The following is a 14,440-nucleotide window of genomic DNA, read 5'->3' on the forward strand; positions in this document are numbered from 1 at the left end:
TCCAAATCTACCTTGTAAACACAAGCCAATTATCAGAACATTGAAGGACAGCCTTCTCTTTTGCAGAATCATGGTACACCCAATAGGACTGAGATGCACCCATTCTATCTCAAAACATTTTTCCCATGGTGGCGAAACCCTTAACAGCAGTTATTTCTCACTTCCCCATCTCCCCAACGTCCACCTGCTAATTTTCCTTCCTCGAGCACGCCAAGGCCTGGATACCTCTGGGGGGAGGAGTACACAATACATGGACAAGCCTAAGCACTTAAACTAGTGGTGATTTGGCACAATATTAAAGCATATTAACATAACTCCAATTAAAACGTTTTTGTAACAGAAATTTAGCAAAATTCACTGTACAGCGTGTGAGGTTGGCACAAAGCTGCAATTAAGCACTGAGTTGTTGCTGTCACAATGCGGCCCACCTTGCAGTACAAATAAGCAAGTAAAGGAAAAAAGAAAAACGGATTTGCAACATTTCCATAATTAGAACAAAAAAACGACTTATGAAACTCCCAAAACCAAAAGCTATCAAAATTCTAAATCAAAACCCCTCGACAGTTGCACAAGTTACTTTTGAAAGACAGTTTTGTTACATGAACAAAGACAGACAAATATTTTTAAGTAGTATTTTTTTATTTCCATAGTGAATCTGGAAAGTGATTCAGTCAACCTGAATGGAGGAGGAAAGAGCCCATTGTAGTGCTGGTTCAGCACACTAAAATATGCAATCTGAAGAAGTGTCTGTTAATCTTTTCCCAAAACCTGCATGTCCAGTCAGTTGAGAAGCAAAAGAACCAACGTGCAAGTCTGTACAATTCCAACTGCATCCATGATACCACAAGCAAGGTTTTGTTGGTCCAAAAATCAGTGTCCGCCAAAGAAATCCATGAGGCTTAGAAGCAAAATTTGACACAGGGCTGTCAACTGGCCCCATGTCATCAGGAGCACCTTAATCCAGATGTCAAGTTTTTGCCACTAGGACTTAGGAGGTTGGCACTTTGAGACCCATAAGACTAATGGAAAAAGCAGAACTACAAATGCTACTGGTGTAAAGCTAGGTCTAGATAAAAGTGGTCCAAATGACACGGGCAGTTAGAAACACTGTAGATGTTGCAAGTCTGAAAGCACAAATATAGGGATTTAAAACTTTAAAAGCTGCGTACATCAATGATCCTCACTGTCGAGCAGCAAATTTCACAAAGGCACCACACTTGCTTCAAAATTGAAATATTTGCTGCATTATCCGTCCAGGTTGAGGTACAGATTTAAAAAAACAATCCCTAGAGATGTCTTTGCTTCGTTTCAGCGACACGGTTTTCGATCCAAGATATGATGGTACTGAAAAATAAAAATAAATTAGAAAATTAAGCAATCTTACTCAAAACTAACAAGACCAAAATATAAGTCAATTAAACACTGCTCTCAGGGGCCTGGAGACAATATGGCTTCAAGGTTGTTAGGACAGTCCACCCAACAAGGGGCTTTATAAAACTATACCTTGGGCAATACAGAAACTCCAACTCCTAGTATAGACCTGTACCCAGCTAATAGTATGGTAGCAATGACCTCAGCCAGACTCAATTTAGGAAGGAGAGAGGGCTGTACATCTGTACAAAGAACTTGTAGCATACAGACGGTGCAAAGAAGGTTTAAATTACTTACCTGTAACTATTGATCTCCCGCATGTGACTGGTATGGATTTACATGCTTATGAATGTTCCCAATCGTCAGGCCGGGAATCCTCTGTAAAAGAAAAAAACTTTCGCTTTCACTTACAAACTGTATTTCCCCTCTAAACCAATCACTGTACTCTGGGTCATACTGCCCCAGCCAATGACTGCCCTCTCCCCAAGCCCCTCTGGCAGCCATCTTCTGATTTGGTAAGCACGTAAAGTGGCAGTATGACCAAGAAGAGCCGCAGAGGGGGGCGGAGGGAGGGTTCGCAAGTGAATCCATGCTGGAGATCAAAGGTTACAGTTAAGTAACTTGTTCCTTCTGGCATGGATTCACATGCTCATGAATAAATACATAGTACAACATTACGCAACCATGGGAGGTGGTAAGGCCCAACAAAAGCAATTACTCTTACCTCCTGAACAGACTCACCTGAAGCAAACAGGTTGCGTAGCACTGCTTGACTGACTCTGGACTCCTACCTGGAATCCCTGTCAACGCAGTAGAATCTAGTGAAGGTGTACGTGGGCCTCCACTTAGCAGCCCTGCAGCAGGGGTACACCAGACAGGAACGCGGTCGCCGCAGTGGGCTCTGGGACGGCGACGCAGCAGCAGCGGTTCGACAACCGAAGTGTGATGCAGCTGGAGCGCCACCGAGAGATTGAAGCCTAGGACAAGGCCTTTCATGGTTCACAGGACCAAAGTTCACAAACAGTTGCAAAGTCTTCCAAAAATTCTTCTCAAGTGCCATATAGAACTTCAGGGCACAATCATCAAGGGAGTAGAAGGCCTTTTCAGCCGGCAACAAAGGTTTTGGGAAAAACACAGGTAGCACCAAAGGGTTGTTGAGGTGGAATTCTGACAACCTTCGGCATGAAGGGGTGCATCTGCAGCACCACCCTCAATTTGTGGAAAGTCAGATATGGCTGCTTGCAGGATAGGGCATGGATCTCACCCACCCTTCTGGCAGAGGCGATTGCCACCAGGAAAGCATTTTGTGACGAGAGGAACAAGGGGGGGGGCCTGATGCATAGGCTTGAAGGCCCCCCCCACCCATGAGCCTAGTCAGCATCACGTTGAGTTCCCATGCCGGGGCAGGAGCATTCACTGGCAGGGAAAGATCGAAACAGTCCTTTGAGGAACTCCTTGATGAGACGGTCGGACCACAGAAGACCGTCCTGGAGATCTGGTGTAGTGGGAGATAGCCGCCAGATGAACCTTGATGGAGGCGCGGGCCAGCCCTGAATTAGCCAATGACAGCAAATACGGAAATACTTGAGGGGCCGGGACCCTCAGAGGGTTGATGTTCTGCGAATGGCACCAAATTGCGAATTGCTTCCATTTGTGTACGTAGCATTTTAAAGTAGATGACGCCCTGGCCTTGGCGAGGATCTCCTTGCAGTCTGCTAGAAGATCATAGTCCCCGAACTCTAATGCTGCAGGATCCAATCCTTCAGGTTCACAGCCCCAGGTCGAGGTGCAGAATTGCACCTCCTTACCTGGCTAGAAGATCCACGACCACTGGCAGCTTGACTGGAGGGGACGCTGACATGCTGAGAAGGTCCGGGTACCAGATCTGCCTCGGCCATGCTGGTGCGACGATCATCCTGCATCGGTACTGCGAGTCGATTGATATTTCAAAGAAGCAACATCAGGAAGCGTCCAACTTATAACATCCGGTGAAGTCGGCTCGACTGAGGCCCTCGAGGACAGCATATCGACGCAGAAAGATTTTCCAAAGCAGCACAGCTGTGGTGATTACTGTCATAGATATGGAATATGTCGGAGGACCCAATCCCCTCGAAAATCAATCCCTGACATTTAAACCAAAAATAAGGAGCAATTCATTGTTTCTACAATTTTTGTAGAACATTGGTTAACTTCAATACATCCAGTATTGCACAAATAATTGTGATAAGGTAAAAACAGATTAACACAGGTTTAGTACGTTTTGCTGAAAAACACAGTTGCTATCTGTGAACATGTCACTTTGCTAGACATGAAAAGTACTTCAGGTCCAATGTCCAAAGAGAGCATAAACCCGATTGTTTGGAAATAGAACAAAACCTTGTTGTTTGTAGTCAAATGTTACACATTAAATTGGTAGTGGCCAATCCTTGGTCCAAAGGGACAGCCAACCTGCTGTGTGATTGACATTTTAGGTGAGGGTTTTGGGACTAGAGGCAGGGTAGACCACTGGAAGAAATATTCGAAGAAGAAATCGTGAAGAGAAGCCTGCTGCAACCTCCTGGACCAAGTGCCCAGTGAAGCCCTGCTGCTGTGGCTAGGAACCAGGTCTGCTTGGCTGTAGCAAGAATGAGTCCAGTGGGACCACTTTCTTCAGACCAGAAGTACTTATTGGGCTTGGAGTAGATACCCTCTCGACTTTACGTTGTGCTTTTTCACTTAAGTCTTTGTGAAAGACTTATTCAAGAAGTGCATCAGAGCTAGACGTTGTCCAAATGACTTTGGCTGCTCGGTCTTCCTAAAGGCACCTTTCTGAATCCATGGTTGAAATGTGTTGAACACTTTCTGCTGGGAAAGGCTTACCTAGATTTCATTGGGGGGATTCATATTGTCCTCACATTATAAGTAAACGTTCTAACCATTCTATTTTTCCCCCAAACCCTTCCTTTCTGAAACTCAGTCTAAAAACTATATTGGTGTTACATAGTAATGCAATACTATCCTTGTTACTGGGTGTAGGAGAAATGTATTAGCATCTCCAAAGGGTATTCACCACCTTTATTGATCTTGAAAAGTAATTACAAAGTTTGCTTGACTGTTACAAACAATTGCCTTTTACTACACACTGATGTTAAATAATTATTAACAAACTTTGACTGCGTTACTTGTATTGACTGATTTCGTCTGTACAGCTCTACAGACACATTTACCCCTTTTGAGATGGGACTGGCTGCTCAGTCACACTACCAACTTGGGTAGGACAGACCTATACCAAAGGGTGGGTTACCCAATACCAAGCAGATAAGTCTTGGGTAGTCTCACACAGTTTGACTGCACAAATTCTTACCGAACACAGACAACTGTCGCCGACGAGGTCTTAGCCTGTGCCGTTTGGACCCGAGTGCACTGTTCTGCCTTCACCTCCTTCCACTGCTTCTCAGATTTCTAACTTAGTTTAGCCGGGGTAGAGGACTTCCTTTGAGGAGGAGCTAGATTGCCGGCTGGCAACGGAGAAGGAAGGTGAAGTTGTTCACGCCCTAGCCACCTTGGGACACGTTTCCACGGCGAAGCCAGTGGACTCCGACTTGCTGTTCTTGGCCTTATCTTGGGTCCCCACAGATGAGGTCCCATCAAAGGACACTGAAGACCGCTCCTCAGACTGGCCCATCCTGGGTGCGGCATGACCCTGCTTGGAGCACGGGTCAGAGGACTTGGTGTTAAGCCACGCCGCCAGTCTACTTGTGCCTGTCCCTCGTCTTGAAGACCCCAAGGCATATTGGGTGCAGGTAGTAGAGGCATTGCAGGTGCTTGTCCTCCACAAACATATACCGTAGCCCGCCTTTGGTACAGAGCCTGAAGAGGGACCTTCCCTCTTCAGTCATGGTCGAAGGGCGCGAAGTAGGCCTGACGGCCTTCTACAATATTCAACAATCTTAGCCCTTGGGGGGTGCTGAAATTTACCGACAACAGGTCACTACTGTCAGATCGAGAAAAGCGCACATGGGCTCCTTTGAAAGAAAAATAGCACCTTTTCCGTCAAACACGAAAAAATTTACAAATTGCTCACAGAGCAAACTGGAGGACTCACAACATTGAAGCGGGCGGTAGCAATCTGAAGGTGGCTACCAGAGGAGGGGCTTGGGGAGAGGACATTCATTGGATGGAGGCAGTCTGACCCAGAGGACAGTGATTGGTTTAGAAGAGAAATACTGTTTTGTAAGTGAAAGTGAAACTTTTTTTCCTTTTACTGAGGATCCTCAGCCTGACAGGGAATATTCATGAGCATGTGAATCCATGCCAGACCCCATGCTGGAGAACATTCGGTTTTGCTTTCCCAAGTCCGTTTTAGACATACACAAATAGAGTTTTAGGTTTACACCTGCCTTTAAGTTGCTGATCGCTACTTTAATAAGAGTATAGGTTTGACTAAACTTGAGTAAAACTGTTATCCTAAAATAAGTGAGTTTTTGCTCATCTCAGTGTTTCACTGATCTCAAAAAGCACCATAGTATATTACACCCTTGGGTTTTGCTCACCTAGCATACATGTGTTATCACAAATGTAGTTAGCTACAGGGGTTTACTGTTCCTAGAATAAGAGTCAGACTATTCTGAAAAGTATATTGTCCAGTTGATTTACTTGCATCACAGTACAATTGCTAGCGTCTACTACCCTTGTATTACTGAAGGCAATCCAGAAGTAACCATTGGTTTTTACTCCCCAAGAGTAGGTGTGCCATATACTGAATGTGTATACAAAGGTCTGACTTACCTTATTTAGAACCCCTGCCAATATTTATAGTTATCTGCTTTGATCTGTGTATTTAAAGCAGTCTTGTGTTTAAAACCTTTATTTATACAAAAGGCTGGTGCGGGTAGGTTCCGGGACATCCTGAAGGCTGTCCTGGACAAGGCCCCATTGAACGTCACTATAGCTCGCAAGGAGTGTGGTGCTGTTGGCAATCCTGGTGGAATACGCCGCAGAGGTGGTAACACTCTTGCCAAGGGCATACAGCATTTTGCAGTCCTTGTCAGGAGGGGATTTGGACGAGGACAGCGGTACCCCCCCACCCTATTATGAGTAGTGGTGACAACCAGTGTTAAATAAGAATTCGTGCAGTCCAACTGGTGTGGGACTACACAAAACTCATCTCTTGGTATTGGGTAACCCACATTTTAATATAGGCCTGTACTACACAAGTTGGTAGTTTGAGCAACCAGGCTAATCCTAAGAGTGGTAATGTGAGCTGTAGAGCTTTGCAATGAAACCAGTAAATAAAAGTATCCAATTTAATAAAGTTACTCACCGTAGTGACTGCCTTACTCCTAAGTCCATAGTCCTTTCCTCCATACTTTTGGGACATTCCATCCTGTGGGATGGACCGGAGCACTTTTTGTAGAAAAGCATCATATTGAAAAATGTGTTCTCTTTTAACGCGGGGTACCACACGCGACCGTAACCCTTCCCTACTTAGCTCTGCCCTGTGCATCGCCCTTCAGTCCTTTTCTATCGCCAGGTCCGAGACCATTTAAGCAATAGAGGATACTTATTAGAGGGGACGGCGGGCAGGCGCATGGAGGAAAGGGGACTATGAACTATGAGTAATGTAGTCACTACTGTCTCTATTATACTCCATGTCCCGTCCCCTTTCTTCCATACTTTTGGGAGATTACCAAGCACTCCTTACAGGATAACGGGTGGATGGAACTCCTTGACTGAAAGAGGGTTTTTAAGTACAGCTTGCCCGAACTGAGCATCAGCCCTGGAGCTCAGGTCTAAGCAGTAATGTTTCACAAAAGCTGATGGGGAAGCCAACGTGGATGCCTTGGCAATGGTTTGAGGGAACATATTTTTGGAAAGCAATGGCAGCTGCCTTGCCCCGCACAAGATGGGCATGAAATCCCTTTGGAGGTTGAAGGCCCTGAACGGAATACACTTCAAAGATACAGGAAGCAATCCATTGGGAGATAGTTGTTTTCGAAGCAGGCTTTCCTTTTGTGTCTCCGAATGTCACCATAAGCTGAGAAGAGCTCCGAAGATTAGATGTTCTGTCCAAATGAAACTTAAGAGCTCGCCTTACATCCAAATTATGCAGAGCCCTCTCAGCATCTGAAGCCGGGTCTGGGAAGAAAAATGGTAAGGAAATAGACTGGTTCAGATGAAAATCAGATATCACCTTTGGAAGCAAAGAGGGATTGGCCAGGATGACAACCTTATCCTTGTGAAAGGTGAGGAATGGATGTTCTACCCACAAGGCCTGAAGCTTGCATACACGCCTTGCCAAAGTCACCACAATCAGAAAAGCCATTTTCCATGAAAGGAATTTCAAGTCCGCCGTAGCCGTGGGCTCGAAGGGTTTATGACAAAGCAGTAAGGACCACATTCAGATCCCACTTAGGATGTGGGCTGCACACAGGTGGATACAGATGTAACAGATCTGCAAAGTGCCTTTTACTGACAGGGTTTGACAAAGAAAAAGAGCAAGAGTCCGTGGACAGGTAGGCGGCAATAGTCGACAAATAAGTCCTGCAAGACAAAACATGCATGCCTGAAGCTGCCAAATGAGAAACGAAGGACAGCACCGTGTCGATAGCAAAGAAGCTGGACCCCAGAGAAGCTGCTAACATCAGTGACCGAAACTGAGCCATTACTCCTGCCGAAGGTTTTCTAGCGGCTTGGATAACACACATTAACCGTGGACAAATTGAAGCTTTCTAAAGATTTGAATTCAGGCACCAGGCCGCCAAGCTGAATGATTGTGGGGAGGGGTGCCAAATCTGCCGATTGCTCTGGTGAAGCAGGTCGGGTATCAGCGGAAGCCTGATCAGTGAGCAGACTGACCGATGCTGAAGCTCCGAAAACCAGAATCTGGCGGGCCACCACAGGGCTATATACAGGAGAGTGCAATTAGACATGTTGACGTAAAACAAATATCTCATTGTCCGTGCGGATGCGGGCCACCTGGTTCACAATCCCTGGCTTGAAAGCTTCGAGTGCCAGGAAAATCACCAGAAGCTCCAGATAATTTATGTGAAATGGTCTGACCTGCAGCGACCACAGGTCGAAAACCTGAAGATGATCCATTGTCGCGCCCCACCTGATAAGGGAGGAGTCCGTCGTAATGGTCTCCTGAGGGGAGGGCTCCTGAAAGGGCACACCCACCAACAGATTGCTGGAAGACCATCATACCAGATCTGTCATGTAGAGTGGAACCGGAACCATCTTGGTGTCCGGGTCCACGGCCTGAAGCCAGGAGCTCCGAAGAGCCAATTGTGTCAATGTTAAAGGTATTTGTACCGCGCACCGTCACCAACGGAATAGGTCCCCAGGCGCTCTGGCGGATCTGTAAGTGATAAGGGGGGGGGGGGGGGGGGTTGGTTAGTAGGGTGAGGAGGGAGTAGGATAGTGAGAGGAGTGGTGTTCTGTTGGCAGCTTCAACTCAGTGTACACCGGGTGCAGAGCTTTGGTGCGGGTATTGGATCGGTGTCAGTCCGCGTGTGCTGTTGTACCGTCTTGTGTTGTTGCAGTGTTGTGAAGTGCGTGCGGCTTGTTGTGCGAGAGATGGTTGTGTGAGTTTGAGTGAGATAAGTATGCAGAGTTTGAGCTTAAGTAAGTCGCATCTTGAGACGCTTGAGGGGAAGAGCAAGCACGCACAATGCCATGAGGCCCAGAATCCTCTGGAACCACCAGGCGGACATGCTTTCCAACTGAATGAAGACTTGACACATGGTTAACAGATCTGCCATCCTGTCCACCGTCAAGTACACTCTACATTCGATCATGTTCCAACGGAAACCCAGGCATATCAGGTCCTGAGAGATCGTCATGGAGGATTTCCGCTAGTTCACCGACAGCCCAAGACTGAACACAGGAGCTGAAGGAGAGACTGAAGATTGCTCAAAGCTTTCACCAGACAAGGACTGTGCAGAAGCCAGTCATCCAAATATGGATACACATGAATACCATTTAGCCTTAAAAAGGCTGCGATGACCGACATCTTCGTGAAGACCTGCAGCGCTGAGCTTAGATCATAGGGGAGCACGCAAAACTGGTAGTGTTTCTCTCCCAGGGAGAACCGCAGATAATTCCGATGCAGACTACAAATCAGGATATGCATATTAGCATCCTGAAGGTCCACAACGCTGAGCCATTCGCCCTTCTGAAGAGAGGACTTTATTTGGCAGGGCGTAATCATCTTGAATTTCTCTTGAAGAAGAGAAAGGTTGAACTGGGAAAGGTCTAGAATGGTGCGCAGGCCAGCCTGGTTGGTTTTAGTACCGTAAACAGACCAGAGTAGAAGCCCTCCCCTCGTTCCACTAGGGGAACAGGTTCTATAGCGCTGAGATCTAGAAGCTTCTGGACCTCAGCTCTGAGGGAGGGCGTCCCAGACTACTGAAAAGGAGGATTGACGGGCGAGGGGCAAGCGGAAGCCCACCCGAGCGATGGACAAAACCCTCCGGTCGTCATTGATTGTTTGCCACACCTCCAGATGAGACGAGATTCGTCCTGCCAGCGGAGTCTCATGCGGGTGCTAAAAAAAATCATTTTGCAAACTTTTCGGCAGAGAGTATACCTGTCCCTGAAGAGGAGGCTGATGACCGAGAGAAAAATTGGCCACGTTGCTGCCTTCGCCGGGACCTACCCGGCGGAGGATCAGTCTGGCGCGACCTGCGATCTTGGAACCCTCTAAAGCCTGAAGAGGATCGAGATAGTGACCCAGATCTCAGACCTTTGACTTGGGCCTTCACGAGCAGCGGCAAACTTGGCAGTTTGCGTGCTCACCTTAGTCTTGGTGAGCTCGTCATCTGTTGAAGAATGAAACAGCTCTTTGCCATCAAAAGGCAGGTCCAGAACTTTATCTTGGACCTCCTTCGAAAACTTGAAGCCAAGCCTGGCGAGAGGTGTCCACCCCCAGGAGGAGGCCACGAGCTGAGGTGTCAACATGATGCGCAGCATCCTCCAGCATATCCTGCGCCAACTCTCTAGCGTCTGACAAGCCGCCTTTTAAGACTTCTAACCTGTTGACAGGAATGAATTCCTGGAAGTCACCCAAATCTCTCCAGAGTTTCATATTCGCCGCCACCAGGAGGAGCTCTGCGTTGGCCTGGCGCAATTACAGCGCCAAATTGGCAAAAATCTTCTTGTCCAAAGAATCAAGCAATTTGTCCTCCTTAGACAGAACTTGAGCCGCAGCTCCGGAAGTTGCAGAGGCCGGCTTGGATTGCAGAGTGGCAGCCGCGACCACCGTCGAGGACGAGAGCGGGCATGACGCCAATGCTACTTCCTCAGAGGTGTGAAGCCTGTAACGGGAGCCAATTCTTTTATGTGCAGCCCGGTGTGGGTTTTATCCCAGACTTGCGGGCCTCTGCCACAACGACCCTCTGAAGGAACAGGCCGGTGTGCTCCTGTGGAGACAAGGTTAGTGCCACCGAAAGCACCCCTTCCTGCGGAGCGGGTGCCGCAGGCACTGGTATGTCAAGGAGTGACATGTCCAGTATCCGGTTGTGAAATGCTCGGACAGAGCGGGGCTGGTCCTCACTGTCCTGATCTGCCAAAGGGTCGTCTAGAGCTTCCGGATCCGTCGACTGCGACGTGACAGGCGTCAGATTGACATCACGCTCTGCTGAAGACTTGTCGACCGGTGACAAGGGAGACCGAGGCGGAAGAGCCGGAGGAGTGCCGTGAGGCAGAGGAGGTGCTACCGCCGTGGCGACAGGAACTGTCAAGTACTCCCTCATGGGATCAGAGTTCATTAGACTGACATTTTCCACAAAAAAGTATCCTCTGCCGAGACGTTAGGCACTGGAGTGGAAAGAGGCCTCTCATGAGGCACACAACCCCGCAAATGAAGAGAGGAGGGCTGCCAAGAGGGCCCGCCACCAACCGGGTCTACATAGACCAATGGGGCAGATGTAGGAGGAAGCAAGACCTAATGTGGTAGTGGCATCCGAGCCCACCAGTCATAAAAAGGGCAGAACGGATTCACACTGTCGCGTGGATAAGGTTGTCCACCAAAAAGAAGGTTCCCTGCACCAGCAGAGAGAATGGGGATTCCGCCCTAGCAAAGCGACACTCTGAAGAGGTACAAGTGGCAAATCCCAGATGCTCCGGCATAGACTGAGGACTACGCGACTGCAGAACCCGAGCAGGAGAGAAGGACAACGGGAATGAAAAAGGCTTCCCAGTGATGCTAATGCGTTCAGCCCCGACCGCGCAGAAAAAAAGGACTGAAGTGCGATGCGCAGGGCAGAGTTACGGCTGTGTGCGGTACCCCGCGTAAAAAGAGAAGGACACATTTTTCAATTTGATGCTTTATTTACAAAAAGTGCTTTGGTCCCGTCCCATGGGACGGAAAGTCCCAAATGTATGGAGAAAAGAGGGACGGAATGTAGGAGTAAAACACTTACACACTAAGTTAGAATCATTTATTTATACACAGATATTTAAATCATTCTTTAAAAAGTAGCAACTAACTGTTAGGCAGAGCTTATAAGCAGTACCCTTGGGGACCACTACACACGACTAGGACTACAGGTGTAAGCAAACCAACCTTTGGTATAAGTCTGTAATACACAGTTTTGGTAGCGTTGTTGAGCAGCCAGGCTGATCAAGGGAATGTGAGCTGTAATGATGCAACACAGAAGTTTACAATCACAAGTATTCAAATAAAGTCTTACACTCAAGGTTTCTTGGTAAAACACTTAATTTATTTCACAGTCAGTTATAAAACAAACACTAGAAGGAGGCAATCTGTATCACATAAATATACTTCAGTACTTTAGACTACGTTTCTGAGGCATTTAAACTACTTTAAAGGCGGAGCAAAATGGCATTGAGTACTTTGAAGTAGGAGCAAAAAGGCATAGATTAATAAAAAGAATATTACAGTTATTCTTAACCCGTGCAAATACTTGGAGTTCACCAGAGGAGTCAATTCAATGCAATAGGTTAGGCCAAAGTCAATGGGCTAAAGTCTTGTATAGGATAAAGCAGTTCTGGTAGTTAAACGGAAAAGTCTTTGCCAAAGTTCTCAGAAGTAGTTCGCAAAAGAAAGAATCATATGTTGAGTCACAACCTATTTGGGCCGGCAAGTTGGGAAAGTTTCAAGCACTTTCACAGCGAGAGGTAAATACTCTGTCTCGTTTCACAGTACCTTAAAATTAGCTGTAGTCAAGCACACAAGCTGGTGTCCTTCCCCATGGTTAAACCTAACCAGCTCCGAGAATGGTATTCAAGTGGCTTACGAGTTTATTGGTCCCACCAACTCAAAAGGAAGAAGTCGTCCTTGAAGGGGCTTCTGTGTCGATACGAACTTGGCAAGCTGGCACTGCAGCAGGGCTTCACCAGGCAAACCAATGGTCCAGGCGTTGCAGCAGCCGTCCTCTTCCAGCTCGTCTTTGGTTCTTTCGTTCCAGTGGTCGACTCTGCTTTCCAGTCCAAGAGACTCGCCTTTTAAACAGTTTTCTCCCTTTCATTCCAGCCTAGCTATCACTCACCCAGCAGGGTGGCTGTCCTTACCAGACAGTCAGCCAATCACGCCAGAGTGCATTTGGGTCTCCTAGGAGACTAAGCACAGGGAGTTTCGGGCACCTCCCTCACTTCCTGCCCACCCCAGACACTCAGGCGCAGAGGCAGTCTTCAATCCTGAAGCCTGCCAAAAGCGTAAGAACAAAGGGACCAAACCAATAACTAGAAGGACCTTTCCAAAAAGAAACTGAAAAAAGAAGATGGGACCTGTTTAAACAAAGGGGCTTAAGGCGCCATCTTGAAAAACATGGCTCCCGCGATTTTTAGCTACCGGTGTTCTTGATCGGGAAAAATCATGGTAGTTCATTGTAAAACCACTGCACCAGCAATTTCAATAGGAAAGGGTAGCATTTGACTGCTACACGAGTATTTAGACACAGGGGATACTATGTAACCCCTTCAGCACTCTATTGGAAGATAGTGTGTGCTGGGTCTAGGAATTTGTAAAGACTTGTAAAGTCACTTTCACTTTACATTCTCTGGGAAACAGTAGTTTATCCCAGAGATAGTATTTAATCATTTTGGGAGTCTAAAATACATCCGTGTCACTGCACTGAAGGTGCTGAGTAACATACACGACAAGATGCTGCTTATAGAGTTAACTAAAACTCCCTAATCAAGCACCACAAGAGTAAAACACAGATCAAAATACATGAAAGAGTGGGAAAAAAGGCACACTCTTTCCAGGAAAAACAATCAAGTCCTCAATATCCAGCAAAGTTGCTGGGGGTCTCTAAGGTGAAGGGAATTAACACATGTATGATAATTCTCCCCAACAGTTACCTTGCAGAGTTGCTAAAGCTTTGCCCATCACAAGCCTCACAGCTTGCGGCCAAGTGTTCTATTTTCTACAAACATTTCAACAAACATTGTGCAAGACTTTTTACCTACCTGCAAAAGAAGATTTCCAGCTCCCCTTGATATTGTACAACTAACATTGGCTGTCCTGGCTACCTGACTCCTCTTTACCACTGACTTTGTGCTTTGGAAGGCGTTTAAAAGTACTTGCCTGTTTAATGAGTTATTTGTTAACCTATGTTTTATTCCTCTATTCTATCTTTTTCACCTAACTCAGTATTACTCTAAATGTACCAGTGACAAATGAATGTCCACAGTGTCCTAGCTATTTAAGTCACCTGAGGGTGTAGGAAGTGTCTGTGTGCCATCCCCAATGGGTGTCATCTGATTTACAGAAACTAAGTGTGCTTTGAAGTATAAGTGTAACATGTTTTTGCTCCCTTTCTGAAGAAAGCTTATATAACTGTGAAATAAATTAATTGTTTTATCAAGAAACCTTGAGTGCAAGTGTTTATTTGGATAACTGTACTTGAGAAACTCAAGTTACTGCTCACATTGAACCCTCTTTAGATAAGCCTGGCTGCTCAACCACACTACCAACCTGTGTAGTTCAGACTTATACCAAAGATTGGGTACCTAGCGCCAAGATTATGGTAGTGCACCCAAAGGGTAATGCATACAAATCTTGCCCAACAATTCACAAGGACAGTAGAACAAGTTACAAACTAACTGGTAACTTTCTTTCGAC

General features: G+C 46.6%; 1 protein-coding gene across 1 annotated transcript in view; it reads right to left on the minus strand.

Annotated features, from left to right (window-relative positions):
* Nucleotides 1–620: 620 nt before the first annotated feature.
* The window catches only part of EIF3B (eukaryotic translation initiation factor 3 subunit B), a 356,055-nt gene continuing 342,235 nt past the window's right edge, over nt 621–14,440 (minus strand). Inside the window, exon 19 of the mRNA XM_069647617.1 lies at nt 621–1,344. The gene's annotated coding sequence lies outside the window, so the exon portion shown is untranslated. The remainder of the gene's footprint in view (nt 1,345–14,440) is intronic.

Source organism: Ambystoma mexicanum, chromosome 2q (assembly GCF_040938575.1).
Source record: "Ambystoma mexicanum isolate Mex_15411 chromosome 2q, UKY_AmexF1_1, whole genome shotgun sequence".
Lineage (NCBI taxonomy): Eukaryota > Metazoa > Chordata > Amphibia > Caudata > Ambystomatidae > Ambystoma > Ambystoma mexicanum.